Source organism: Parasteatoda tepidariorum, chromosome 6, assembly GCF_982258835.1.
Source record: "Parasteatoda tepidariorum strain Cologne lab strain chromosome 6, Ptep-v5.0, whole genome shotgun sequence".
Classification (NCBI taxonomy): Eukaryota; Metazoa; Arthropoda; class Arachnida; order Araneae; family Theridiidae; genus Parasteatoda; species Parasteatoda tepidariorum.
In genome coordinates, this window is record NC_141760.1 from 69,016,316 (window position 1) to 69,031,572 (window position 15,257).

At 25.7% G+C, this 15,257-nt stretch overlaps 1 long non-coding RNA gene across 7 annotated transcripts in view; it reads left to right on the plus strand.

Annotated features, from left to right (window-relative positions):
- Positions 1–15,257, plus strand: part of LOC107453432 (uncharacterized) — an 83,335-nt gene that overhangs the window by 55,594 nt on the left and 12,484 nt on the right. For 3 of the 7 annotated variants that reach the window (XR_015434721.1, XR_015434720.1, XR_015434722.1), the window contains one exon: positions 12,120–12,255. The exons of the other annotated variants lie outside the window; for them this stretch is intronic. This is a non-coding gene — a long non-coding RNA (uncharacterized LOC107453432). The remainder of the gene's footprint in view (positions 1–12,119; positions 12,256–15,257) is intronic. 7 annotated transcript variants of the gene reach the window in all.

The following is a 15,257-nucleotide window of genomic DNA, read 5'->3' on the forward strand; positions in this document are numbered from 1 at the left end:
GGATTTTTTCTTCTTTATCAATAACTGCACAGCCAGTAGTTTTTTAAACATTTCACAAGAAAAGCTGTTTAAACTAAACTTATCATTTAAAGGAATGCCTACTCAAAAAATCAAGAAATTAGGCCAAGTATTAAAATATGCCATAAATGCAAAAAAAAAAAAAACATTTTTTATTTCTGAAAATATTTTTGCAACCTAAATTATTGATTAAAAATGCAGAAAAATAAATTTAAATAAGAAGAAAAGCAGTTTTATGATATTTAGCTCCAGTCATTTATGAATAACATTAAGAGAAAATCAAGTAAAACTGCAATTCCCAATTCTTTTCAGCCATAGAACCCTAAACAATAAAAAAAAAAAAAAAATGGTGGAGCCCTTACTTTTTAATACGTTCATAAATATGCAAACGAAAAAAAACAACTTACAATTAGTTTAGAAACATTCAAAGTGAATAAAATTTTTTCATCGTTTCATCAATAATTCTCAAAATTAGGTTTTATGTTAGATAGTTGAATTTTCAAATTTGCAGATTTTGTGAAATTTACATGAAAATAGTACATCATCTTACAATTTGGCAGTGTCTTTTGCTGTATAAGTTAAGATTAGTAGTTTTCGCCGTGTAAGTTGAAATTGAATAAAATAAACTGGATTATAATTTTCTAAGAAAGAACCGCTATAAGGTGTAAGAAAGATTATTAGATAAAAATAATTCTTTATTCTTGAATTTGGTTATTTTATTTTGAATTTCAAATGTCGATGAGAAAAACCAAAGCAATAATTTGTAAATGCATATATTTTAGCAATTTATTTAATGTATTTTTCTTGGAAAACAGTGTATTTTTTAAAATTTCCTATTTATAATTGATTGCAGTTTCAGATAAAAAAATTTTAAAAAAATAGGCTGAATATTAAATAATGGATTATTAGTTAAATACAAACTTATTATAGGTTTCAAAATATCAATATTAGTTTTTTTAAAAAAATGCCTAACTAGCAGGGCACCATTTGGATACAGCTGAAGTAAACTACGTCAATTATTGAAATAATATGAAATACCAAATAGAAGAAAGATGTATTTTTTTGACTAAATAATTAAACTTGCGTAGTAATTTTTTTTCGCTTTTCTAATTTGCCGAGCAAATTATAAAATAAGTTTTTAATATGCTAAATCTTTTTGGTAGCAACATAGTGAAGAAATGCAACATAGACATTGATAACAATGAACATTATAAATACATTTTGAAGTGAGGTTTTTAATATTCCGTATAGTAAAGAAATTTTGTACGATAAATTGGTTTAAAAGTTTCAATCTTAAAGTGGGAGGACAAGTGGGGATAATTTTATGATGCCATGCCTTTTGTAAGTTCTGATAAATAAAAGGACCGCACACCTTTTTAAATTCCTCGCCCTTCTATACACTGACCTTTTTTATTTTATTCCCTTTTTTTATTAGTAGCTGAGTTTTCCATACTTGTCTGCCTTTTGTGAAAAATAAGGAATTTACGGCATTTTTCTTCCCTCAAATGATATTCTATCAGTTAAAGGGGTCAAGGAATGACACTACTCGCTTCTCAGCTTGTTCTAAATTTTTTTTTCCCGTGTCTGAGTTCAGTGCGCCATTTTCCGTGCGTGATTTCGACTTGTTTACAATGTTCAAGAAAAATTCGCTGCAATAAATAAAAAACTACTTTGCTATCTAATAAAAAATAACTCTGTATGAAAACCGACAACGTAACCGTGCATGAAAATCAAAGACCTTGCTATGTCACTTATCATGATAAGCACTGCAGTGGTTAACACCAGTAAACATGCGGATAATCCGCGTTTGAATCGAGAACTACAAGTACAAATATTAAGCGGTTTTCACCAGCAATCACCAAAATAGAAATTAAAAACTTTCTCCAAATTATGTTTTGCTTGAAAAATTGAGAGCTACTGTAATTAGCTATTTGTGTCGAATTTTTTTTCAAGGTAGCATAGAATTTATGTTAGTAGCTATTGTCTCTGAAAAAAATATATAAATAAATAAATATTACTATGTGCATTTATGTTTGCACATCGAGTTGATTATAATAATTCATATACTAATTTTTAGATAAGTAAATTTTGTGTTTCATTGTGTTATCACAAATGTAATGGTAGAAAGCTTCAAATAGTTATGTAATAAATATATGGAGTTTTAGATTACCAATAAAAATTTCAACGTTTTTTACCAAGATATCAATGAAATTTTATTTAGGGTCATTTCATGACACTGCTCATCTTAACGCTATTTGAAGAGGCGTGCATGCTCCTGTGTAAACATGTATAAATTGATTTAGTAAAAAAAAATATTTTGAAAGAATAATTTTCCTTAAAGAAAACAGTATTTTCCTCAAAGAAAACAGAACATACTTATTAATAATCCGAAGTTATTTACAAATTTAATCAGCAATTTCAAGAAAAAAGAATTTAAGGATTAATTAAAAACTAAATATAAGGAAAATAATTCTCAACAAAAATTATCATACATGGGTTTTAATTATTTTGCTGTTTGTTTGTTTTGTAAAATTCGAAATTACACTTAAAAAATTCTCTATTTTTGAAAATTCCAAGTTCTACTCAAAAATAGTTATTCACTCTCTTAGAAAGAAAAGTAGCACATAACTTAATAATTCATAATTTGTTTTTGTAGTAATTTCATTAAATATAATGTAAAGTAGGGTAATCATTATTTTTTTTAAAAAGCTATATTTTCCGTATTTAAGCTTTATTATGGGGAAATTAATCAGTTTAGTGAAACTACTTATTCATTTCTTTAATTTCTGAACCCACAAATAAAATGTTTCCAAAAAAATTTTTTTAAGAATTTTGAAAATTTTGTTTAAAGTTGCACAAAGACGGGTTATCTTTGAAAATAGCCTGGAAAAATTACAAAATATTCTGGCATACTTAAAAAATTATTCTTAACAAATATATTAATTTTATGCATCACAAGTGCGACGAAACAATTGGATTTTCCTCTTTATTGTATCATTTTAATTAAAATTAATATCATTTCGTAAGAAAAATAATTAAATATATTTCTTATACGCAATAGACTACGAGAAACTACTATATTTTAAACATCTGTAAATTCCTTTAACAACATTTTAATTAAAAAAGAATTATAATCTCAAAACAACAGAGAAACCTTACAAATATTATGTCATAAATCCCATATCAAATTCCTTTTATTTTGAATTTTAAAATGTTTCTTTTCAAAACAGAAACTCATCTAGCTTAAATTTAATAATATGAAATGAATGAAATCTGTATCTTTAATTAACTATATCTAAAGCATAAATTAAAATATTATAGCGAAATCTAATACTACTTTGCATACAAGAAAATTTATATATATTGTTCTTTATATCACTTACATGACAATTTCCAGAAAAAAAAAAGTAATAATCAAACAAGAGTTCCAATCACAACACAGCATAAGACCTTTTAAAAAATTGAATGATGATTTTTTTTAAAACCCATGCGATATTTCTTTCTATTTTGACATTTAAAATGTTTCTTTTGAAAACAATGGAACCATTAATATCTCAAATTCAATAATATTTTCCTGACATACTCTTTATCTTTATGGAAGAATAAAAATGAAAAAAATGCGATTGAATGAAAGAGATTAAGATGGAAAGAAAAATATTTCTTTCTTAGTCATGTTATCCATAAATCTTGTGATATTGGTACTTCTTGAAGAAATCTTCATTGTAGCTACACTGCTTACAAACCAAGCAAAGATGAAGATGGATTTCTCCAGATAATAATAACGTTAGCGAGATTTTATAATTTCTTTCTTTTTGCCTTTAAGATACAAGACACCCTTTCATTCAATATCGAATTTTTCGATTTCCTATAAGCTAGTGAGAAGATTTCGTTTGCGGTTCACAGTGAATAAGATCCCTTTTCCTGTTCTTTCCTGCAGAAATCGTCAGGGGAAACTACATCCTGGAGGTTTTTAAACTACTACGAGCACTGCTGTGGTTGGAAGAAAATTGCAAGTGCTTTGAAGTGTATTCGAGCTTAAAGCTAATTGAATTTAATTTTGTCAACTGAAATGAACGTGAAGTTAGTTTTATTGAATAAGAAAGTATTTAAGATTCATGGAAGACTGATAATTTTCATTTAAAATTAAATTATATTCTATCGGTTTTATTTTTTCGTTAGATTTTGCTTTGAAATCTAAGCTATCTTAAAGTTTCTGATCAGTCTACTTTAAGTTTCTAAAGCAAGCATGCTTGAATTATTCTATGGATTTTATTTCAGTTATTTAATCTCGAAAAGTTATCTTCGCTTAGTTACGTTTTTAAAAAAAATAAATCAATATCTGATTTAAGCGAAATTTAATAACACTGTTTATTTATACATATGAAATATATTTTCTGCAAATAATGCCTTAAAATATGGACACATGTTTAATCAAAAAATATAGAGAAAGAGATATTAAATAGGTCTAAATTCCATCAAGAAGCTTTTTATTTAAAAACATATTATCAATTAACAAACAATTATTCAAACGCATTATCAATTTTAATTATTCATAATGTATGTAGCATTATAATGCTTGTGATTTCGTATTAAGTAATTTACAATAATATCTAGAACACATGCATTATTTTATTGATTTGCAATGATTGTTTTGAATAAATGTTGTGTGATTTCTCTTTTAAAGCTTGGGAGGATATGGCTTGTTTATATAAACCTTAGACTTAAAAAAAGTATTTAAGATCTTAATTTTAATAATCTGGGTTTCAACTTATGCAAAAAAAACCACATTATCCGGATAGCACTCAACAGTGCTATCCTGAGTGAATAATGCTCAAAAATGGAAATGCGTATATCTTTTTCCTCTTAATTACTCTAAACTATCAACCAGCCCACTGTCAACGACATTATATTTGAGAAATGACGAAAAATGCAATTCTGGTGTAAATTTTAGAACAACTATTAAAAGATTGTCAAGTTTATAAATCAATAATATGCTGTAAAAAATAATAAAGGCATAAAAAATCTATCCTGAAGGTTTAGTTGTCATATTCTTACAGGAAATTTAGCATTGAAATTTCTGCCTTAGCGAAAAAAATTTTCCTTTTTAGTCTTAAGTTTCCTTTTACGTATATAAGAAGAAATGCAAACAATTAAATATGTCCAATTTATGATTGTTCGTAAAATTAAAAAAAGGTGCGAGGAAAGGTATAAAAGCTTGAAGTCTTTACGACATAATTTCTCATGATCTGGGTAGACACCAATACAGAACTAAAAACTACAGAATCAGGATTCAAAATAATGTTCAACAAAGAAAATATGTCTTTTTGTATATTTTCTCCAGTCTTAATAACTTTAAGCTCTCAACCACCCACAGTTGACGAAATTTTATTGAAGAAATGGAAAAAAAGGCAAATCTAGCGTGAATTTTAAAACAATGCAAAATATTTGATTTTTAATACAAGAAAGCAAGAAAATAAATAAATACATGAAAAATCCATTCCGGAGACTCAGTTGGCTTATTCTTACGAGAGATTTAGCATTTAAATTTCTGCTACTAGTGAAGAGATTTGCTTTATAAAGTTATAAACATAACGGATTTAAGAAGGTTAGTAAAAAATTAAAAATATCTCATTTTTGAATGTTTTTAAAGGTAAGAAAATTTTGAAGAAAGCTATTAAAATTGGATACAGATATACCATTAAAGTTTCCAGGTAATGTATCAAAGTAGGCGTTTGCTTTTAACTGGTGTAAAAAAAATATTTTTATATAATATAAATTTTTCGTTTGAAAAAAACTGCATAATCGTTTGAAAATTTTGAAAGGATCCTGCTTACTTAAAATTTAATGCCAATAAAATTTATAATGAAACACCATCATAAAGAATAGATTAAATGTTTAAGACTAAAAAAACATAACCAGAATAAAACACAAATGAATATACATAAATGGACATGCCATAGTTACAGTTCTATAAAGTAGAAATTCCTCAGAGTCTACACATCAAATGATTATAGTGAAAGTAAGGAGACAAACATGTGCTAAGTAGTTTGGTATCAAAGCAATCAGGACAAAGGAACAATAATTTCATTCTCAATAACTCTTAGCATGCATAATAAAGCTTAGCGTTAAACTACTTTTCACATGTTTGTTTCTTCACTTTCTCGACCATTATTTGGTGTTAAGGCCGGCAGCACACTAAAGGCTATTATTCGCAGAACTGAAGCTATAACATGCCCATTTATGTACTTTCATTTGCGCTTTATTCACGTCGTTTTTCGCTTTAGTCAACAAAACACAAAGTATACCCTATCCTTTGTTGACTAAATGTTTGAATGTTTTCAAATTAAATGTTGTAATTTCAAGCCATACGTTTTGCTGAATGCTAAGTGCTTACGGGACTTTTTTCGTTTCTTTTATTCCTAAAAACAACCTTTTTTTAAGCATTTTTACCTGCTGAATTAAGTTTATTATTCAATTAGAATATCATTTTGCAATGAAAATTATTTCAAGAATAATTTTCTTCTCCCTTAGTTGTAACTTTTCTCTCATAAATATTTGAATGGTGTACTGCAATAATATCTCAATAGAACTATTCTGTATCTAACGACAGTCTTCGTAACTTAATGATCCTTATTTATCTGTTAATGCTGTAAATATAACGGATTACAAACGTTACCGTTGATACCCACAAGACTCCAATTTGCGGCAGATTATTGCGATTAGTGTGTCATCAAATCTTTTTCGTTCCTTCCAAAATAAATTTGTCTTCGGATTTTTTTTCGATTTGTACTTTGATTATAGAGGCGTGGAAGTTATATCTCCATTTTTCTTTCCTGAGTATTTTAGTAGCTTATTTAGTTTGAAAAGGATTAATAATACCGGTTGTTCTTATTCTTTCAAAGAATATTAGTCAAGTGAGAAACTTTAATTACTACACTATCAGATAAATGCAAAATAAAATGCTATCTGATATTTGATTTTTTCGACTTTAAAATTCCCCACATCTTATCATATTTTATCCTTTTTATTTACGAGACGTATTGTTGAACTAATTCCATGCAACTTTATAATACCAGCTTATGGATTAACTTTTACTACCACTAATTAGCATCCTTTTATACATTTACTTGCAAATGCAAAGCGTAATGCTTCCTTATGGATTTTCTGTCTCTGCTCCCTTATGTTTTTAATGATTACTGGTTAAATACTTTATTTCGAATAAGTAAAATCAATTGTTCATCTTTAGGGCTATATATATATATATATATATATATATATATATATATATATATATATATATATATATATATATATATATATATATATATATATATATATATATATATATATATATATATATATATATATATATATATATATATATATATATATATATATATTTGATACATATTTGATACATATTTTCTACCATTTTGATGTAAAGGTAAACTAAAATTTTTACCATGTATATAGTCACAATTTTTATTTCCTTTTCCACTGTTATTGTTTTATTAATTTTTTCATTTGTTTTTTGTTTACTGAAAACGGATATTTTCACGCACTTTTAAATCAATTTAATGGCTTCATTGCAAAAACATTTTGCTTTATGTTTGTTTTATGTTTTGTTTTGTTGTTAACATAAATGCAGCATGTTTCAGTAATGACAAATAGGTTTAATAATAAATTAAAATTTCCTTAATAAGTTATAAAAAGAAATTACAAGCTGTTAAAACTCCAAATAAGTTTTAATAAACCAAACATTTTTTTTTTCATCCAAACGAACAAATAATCTAATGAATTGTAAAAATGTTATGCCACTCAAATTACGATATACATTTTAAAGAAAATGATTTCTTAAAAGTACAACTGATTATATTTAAAATATTTAAATAATCGTTGTGAAAATTCCAGTAACTCCAATAAAATATTAAAATGATTGCACATTTTATATGTTTTATTTAGTGAAGCACTTGTAAAAAAGATTTTTTATCTAAAAAAAAGTTTTATTTTTAATTAAATGTATCATTAATTTGTTTTAAAGGATAATTTTCCCACTTACCATATCATTCGAAACCCAAATAAAAGTCTGTGTAAACTCATGGGTGTAAACTCGAGTTGTGTTGTAATTCCAATGTTAGTAAATACTTAGGGAAACTAGAAAGTAATGACGCTTTGGCGCATTCAATATTCGTTAGACTAAGATTCGTTAGACTTAGATTCGTTAGACTAGATTCGTTGGACGATCCGGAATTGAAGAGTTGTTGATAACGAGAGTGAATGCATTTTTCATTAAAAATAAAATATTGGTAACAAATATCAAGTGCACCGAAACGACAATATTTTTCGGTCCTCCTAATATTTCATTAATTTAAAAGTTGTTCAATCCAGATGGACGGAAGCAACCCACTTAAGTATTACAGTACTGACATTCATACTAGAATATGCATTGATTGATTGTCTGAAATCCAAAGTTGATGATTACGTGATGTTCTTGTTAAGTTATTAAATAGGTTTTCTGAAGGGTCATCTGAAATGAGGCACACAAAACGATAAACAAGCTCATATTGTTATTTTAATATATCTTATTGTGATTTTAATATATGTGATTTTTATATAATCTAAACTCTGCTTATCATACTAGTGTCCAGAGGAAGAACGTTTCACGCAAGGGGAGCGTTTTCTTTATTCATGGTCAAAAAAACTATAATAGTCGATCTAAAAAAATGGGTGCATAGTTGTAAACTAAGTGTATTCTATAATTTAGAGAAATGCGAAATGTGGAGAATATTTGTTACCATATTTTCTGTAATTCTTTTAGAGTAATTTTTGACTGTGAAAAAATGATAAAACTTAAAATAAGAGCTTAAATAAACTTAAAATGAAAAATAATAATAAGAAACATAAAAGAACTTAAATAAAGTACTCGATTATTCTGCAAACGTAACAAGTAAAATAACCCAAGCAATGGATAAAATTAATATTTAAAGGTCACGGAAAGTGCGATTCAATAACACTCTGCAGCAAAATATCCATTTTACTTCATCAATAATCTTTCGATGCATTTTGAATGCCGAGTTTACTTATGTAAAAAAAAATTTACCCTCTAATCGAATTAAAAGCTCTAAAAATATTTGACAACAAATATGGAAGACATTATGCTATTTTGATTCTTTGGAATCGTATATCTTTGAATTCATGAATGACGCTGTAATAGAATTTGTGAAACATAATCCAACGTTAATCATATGTTTAAAAAAAGTGAGAAGTTTTTGTACCCAAACATAATCTCAATTCTATTCATAACCCACAAGATTTTTAAATATATTGCTATTTATTATAAATACAATATTCTTCAAATCTTACTCTTATGAATAGTAAATAAGACTATTAAAGGATACAAGTTTTATTATTCAAAATATCTATTAGCACGTATAAATTACAATCGCAGATAACATTACCTAATATTTTCTTTTTTCAAAAAAAAATTTTTTCTTTGAAGTTCGTTTTTTTTTTATAAAAAAGGTTGTTTCAACTTAGAATTAGTTGATATTTGACGGAAATAACGTACAAAGTTTTAATTTCCTTATTTCAATAAATTTTTCTGCTTACTTACATACATTCTTTATTGCTAATCTGATTTTTATTGCTAAGCAAGGCACAATAAAAAAAACTAAAAAATATAATTTATTTATTCGATATACTACTTCCAATTTTGAATATATATATATATATATATATATATATATATATATATATATATATATATATATATATATATATATATATATATATATATATATATATATATATATATATATATATATATATATTATTAGTTCATTTTTTCATATGTAAGCATTTTCTATGTTATTTTATTGACACACAAAAGGTGTACCTTTTCCAATGTTAAGGAATTTCTATGCCATGTTTATTGGTTCTAATTATTGTTTGTTTGTTTCGCGGAAAAAGGAACAGCGCTTTTTATCTAGCAGTTAGGGAGAGAAAGTGATAAAGTTCTTTTAACACATTTTCCCGATTTCGCATGTAGTATATTCTATCGGCCGAAAAAAATTATTGTTGTCAGTTATTTACCATTATGCTTATACGACGCCATTTTTTTACTAGCTCAGTATTACTGATTCTATGGACCGACAAGTTGCAAAGAGTGGATTTTAAAAAAAAAATTGGTATTATATATCTTAAATCCCTACTTCCGAAAATGTTTGTAAAAATATGTTTATTTTTGTAAAATTAAATTCTGTTACTTCGACGTAATTTGTTTCTTCCCAAATATATCATTGCATGATCTTGTAAAAATTATTCCCCTGGTATTAACAGCAGTAGACAATACTACAAAGAATCATTATATTGAATTTTGAAAAAATATTCTCGTACAGATATTTATTCTTTGTATGTAAAATTTCATAAGACTTTGAATTATTTTCAGTCTTAGTATCGATTTTATCCTAAAAATAAAATAATAAAAATAATAATAGAAAAATGCAGCATTGCTTAATAACTACTAGCGTAAATAGAAATTTATATTTTAAGTCATTTTTATAAATTATCATATGAACAGCTAATGATTTTTACTCGAATATTTGAAAGACGTTTTGCAGAGATAGACGAAAGATAAATTATCCATTGTTTTTACTTTTATCTATAATTATTATCATAAACTAAAATCTTTACAACCTAATACTGTATTTCTAATTTCTACTGTGTGTTAGGTAAAAAACCGAGTACCTGAACGATCCAGTTTTTAATCGATTGATCTTTTTTCGATAGATCATTCGCATTCTGACTACTTGTTGTGTTCTTTCATTTGTTTTGAAATTAATTCAAAATTTATTTAAAATGCAGAGTATAATCAGTTTTTTCAGTTAACACCAGTGACGTTATGAAACCAAATAGGATTTTTTTCCCTTAATAATTGTATGCAATAGAAAATTTATCACAACGAAGATAAGTAGAAAATAGTTTTCGTTTGTAATTTAAGAAATAGTACTTTTGGTAATTTAAAGAATAGTTTTTTCTTAAATTTAGTAAAACTTAAGATTTTTATTCCACATATCTTTTCCGATGAGTGAATTATTAACTCAAGAGATTCACATTCACAATTTGAAAGTTGCGTTTCTCGTTTCTAGATAAAATATCATTAAATTTTATTTTTTCATTTGAGCTTCCCAGTTCATATCTTCTAGATATTATTATTGATTATATTGTTCTTGTTTTTTTTTTGGTACTCAATTTAACTTTTTCGTTACGTTTTCCCCAGAAAGCGAGTTGCAATAAAACAGTTTTGATTTACATCCTTTCAGTAAGAATTAATTACTTATGTCAATGCATTTAATTTTTAAATAAGGTCAATTACTAAAGTAATTTAAGTTTTACTCAATTAAAGCAATAATTAAAACGTCAGTAATTAACTCATTCTTAGTCATACTATACCAGTTTAAAACACAAATAATTTTAAATAAACAAATTTGCGAATTTTAATTAATATCACTATAAACCTTAAAATATTTCTTATCTTAAAGTTCAAAAAGAATTATAGGGATTAAAATTCCATCATCATTTGTTTTAACTTTAATTAACGTTAATATTTTTTTATTTATAATTTATTTTATTTCAATCATCTGGGAAACATATATTTATTACTTACAACTGCATGCAATGAATACATTTATGCTAATTTTTCAAATCCAAAGACAATACATTTAAAAATGTGTTTACGCTTTTTCCCTAAAGAAAGAGAACGAAATTTCATTTGTTTTGAAAGAAAATTTATAGTAGTTGGAATAGGAAATAAATCGATGCAATAACTCTTTTTATGCACATTGCGGTGGAATTGAATGAAAGAGATGTTTGCTCACATTGAGCTTAGTCTAAAGTAAGTTGAACTTTCAAATCTCTGGGGATAATATATGAATCAATTTTCATTTTAGTTTATCCGTTTGAAGAATAATAAAGATTTCTCTTTTAAAGAAAACTGTTTCCGAATTGAAAAGATATTTCTATATGAAAAAAAAACTGTGTATCGAAAGTTAAGACATTATGCATTCATTTTTAATGTGAAATGTGTGTATTACTTAATTTAGATTCGAAAGGAAATTTGAAAGTTTTAGAAGCTTTTTGACGAATTTGACCAGGTTACTAAATAACACGCATTTTAACAAAAAAAAATGTCTTCTAAAGAGGATGTCTTCAAAAAAATGTCTTCTACCAAGCGACGTTGTAAGTACATTTTCTATTGACTAAGAATCCACATAGAGCATTCTTTAAAAAAAAATATTAATTGAGATTTTTGAAAAAAATGCGTTTTTTTCTATTTATTTTTCTTTAACACGTTGAATGCCACACTAATTTTACATGGATTGCCCGTCTTTCCAAACGGTAAATAACTGCAAACTAAATTTGCAAATATTAAACAGATTCTGCTAATTTTTTAAAAGGTTTAGCATGACATATCTGAAAAAAGTGCTGAATTATATAAGCCTACCAATTGTTTAAAAATAGTGGAAGATAAAAATCTACTTAATTGAATTTATTAAAAAAAAATCATAATTAATAAACTACCACTTGAAAATATTTATTCACTGTCGGGAGCAAGTTGACATCACTGCGTATATAAATAAAAATATTTTTTTGTGTTTTATATTGCATTAATTTCTTCAATCCATTTTAGTAACAATAATAATAATTAAAAAAATTTAAAATTTACTCGAATTATGTGTTTCTAATAATCTTGGCTTCACCGGTCATCGTTGACCAGAATGGCGCTGCAAACAAACTCAGTGCGGGTCACCGGTGACCCCGTGGCATTCAACGTGTTAAAATTTGTTTTTTAACATTATTTTTCAATTTATTTTAAACTTGTTTTATGATTTTAAATTTAAAAGTTTATTTACTTATGAAAACTTCAAATTTCAATTTTTTAAACTTTTTTTTAAAAAAACAGACTTAGCGAAAATATTTTTCGCAACTTTTGCAAAATATAATAGTTCTTTTGGGAGAAGTTTTTATTTAAGTTTTTTCTTTCCTGTTTGAATAAACATCTAGGAGTTTTCATATCATCCAGTAATTCGTCAAAAAAAAATCAGTGATTTATTTAACACGTTTTTTCATACTTATATAGTAATAACGAATGATAACGAATGATTAGTGATAACGAATAATTATAAACGATTGCAAATAATTAATAAATATAAAATTCTCCATAAAATATTTAACTGTATGACACTTGATATTTCAAAGTGTTTAAATTAAAGTTTACCATAAAAATTGTTTAAAAATAAATTAATTAAGATAAACTTATAAAAGTATTTTTTATTGATGTATTCAGCATTATTTGGCTCATAATACTAACTATATATCAGATATTTAAATTTCTTTGCTCAGGTTTAAATATTTTTACATTACTAAAAACTGTAAGAAATATAAATGGAAATATATAAATTAATATGCATTATTTTATTGTTCGCAATTTTGCCAAAATTATTTTCTGTTTCGTTAAATAAGAATAAAAAAATTAAAATTCTAAATTTTGAAATTTTTCAAGAAAAGAAGCAATTCAATTTTTTTATTTTAAACAATAATTCAAGCATTTTCATCTGCATTTATACAGTAAAAATTATTCTTTTCAAAACCAATATAAAAATTTTAGCAAATGTGATTTGATTTTGAAAAAAGTAGCATTGTAAAATCTTTACTTAAAATTTCCAGAAAATTATACGTTTTTCTCCATTGTGCAATTCAAAGAGTTGTGTATTTATCGAAAGTATAGCATTAAATATAATAAGAAGGGATATATTAGGAGAAAGAAATAATTATATATAAACATGTGAAATCGGTTAAATTAATGCACAATGCTGAATTAAAAAAATAACTATATTTCTAATTACGTTATTTTTAATTACGTATTAAAATAACATTTAAGCAGTATTATACTAAATTGAATTACTTTTGTATTTAATTTATTTCTATCAATATTACCAGTCTATTGCTCACTATTACTCACCATCCTCGGAACAGTTTCTTTCTGATTGCTTCATAACTCTTGATTGCTCACTCACTATGTACACAAATACATCCCTAAAATATCCCTTACTCACTATATACACAATTATGCCACTCACTCACTCACTATATACACAAGTATACATTTTTGTATCTGGTGCTATATAATATTTAAGCAAGCTGATGATATTTAAGAAAGCTGACATTCTGTTACATAGCAAAAATCTTGTATACCATTCTTGTATAGACTGATAGTCTTGTTCAGTTTAAGATACATACTCGTACATAGACCTACAAATTTATACCTCCTAAGTATTTTAAAGCAGTAATATGTACTAGAGCTTAAGAAGATATTGATATTTTTGTACACAAATAAAGTGAACTTATAAGACAAGTATAAATAATCTAATGTGCATGTTTTACTTAAAAAAATATTTACAAGCTAATGCTTCAATATTTTATTATTAGTAACTAAGGTTAGCTTTTGAGATTTAAAATCAGAGTTCTTTTTGTTAATTAATATTTAAGAATATGCTATGGTGATTTGTTGTAGCAAAACTCATTGCTCAAATTTTTTTTTCTATTCATTTCAGTTGTAATTAAAACCAGTTCAATAAAAATAGTTAATGTATAATCTGTATTGTGAAAGGATAACTTAATGTTAAAATAATTTAATAATTCAATAAAATACAACTTCTGCTTCTTAATAAGTTGTATAAGAATCTACAGATATTAATGTCACCTCTCTTTTGTGTGTTTGACTTAATGTTGCATTTGTTTTGCTGCGCGAAAACTAGTAGACTTAAAAAACTGAAATTACGAATGTGTGCTGAGAATTTTGGAAAGAAAATATGGAATGAAAAAAAAATAACATTTAATGATTAGTGAGTAAATTAATTATTGTTAATTCTGTAGAAAAAAATACCATAGGGGAACTGCACAGGCTAACGAAATAAATAGCATAGTTGGCATTTGACTCCTTGATTGGAGCGCCTTTGTTTAAGAAAATACAGGCTTTTTTTTCGTTTTCAAAATGTCAATTTTTGATGCTATTTTTGTAATTTTCTTTCTTTTTTTCTGCTTTACGTTATTTTTTTAGGCAGAACCGTAAGACATAAAAGCTTAAAATTACGAAGGTGTATAGACAGGTGCGAAAAGAGTACGATGGGATAAAAAAATTAAAAATTAGATTATTACTTCGAGCATTCCTTATAGTAAAA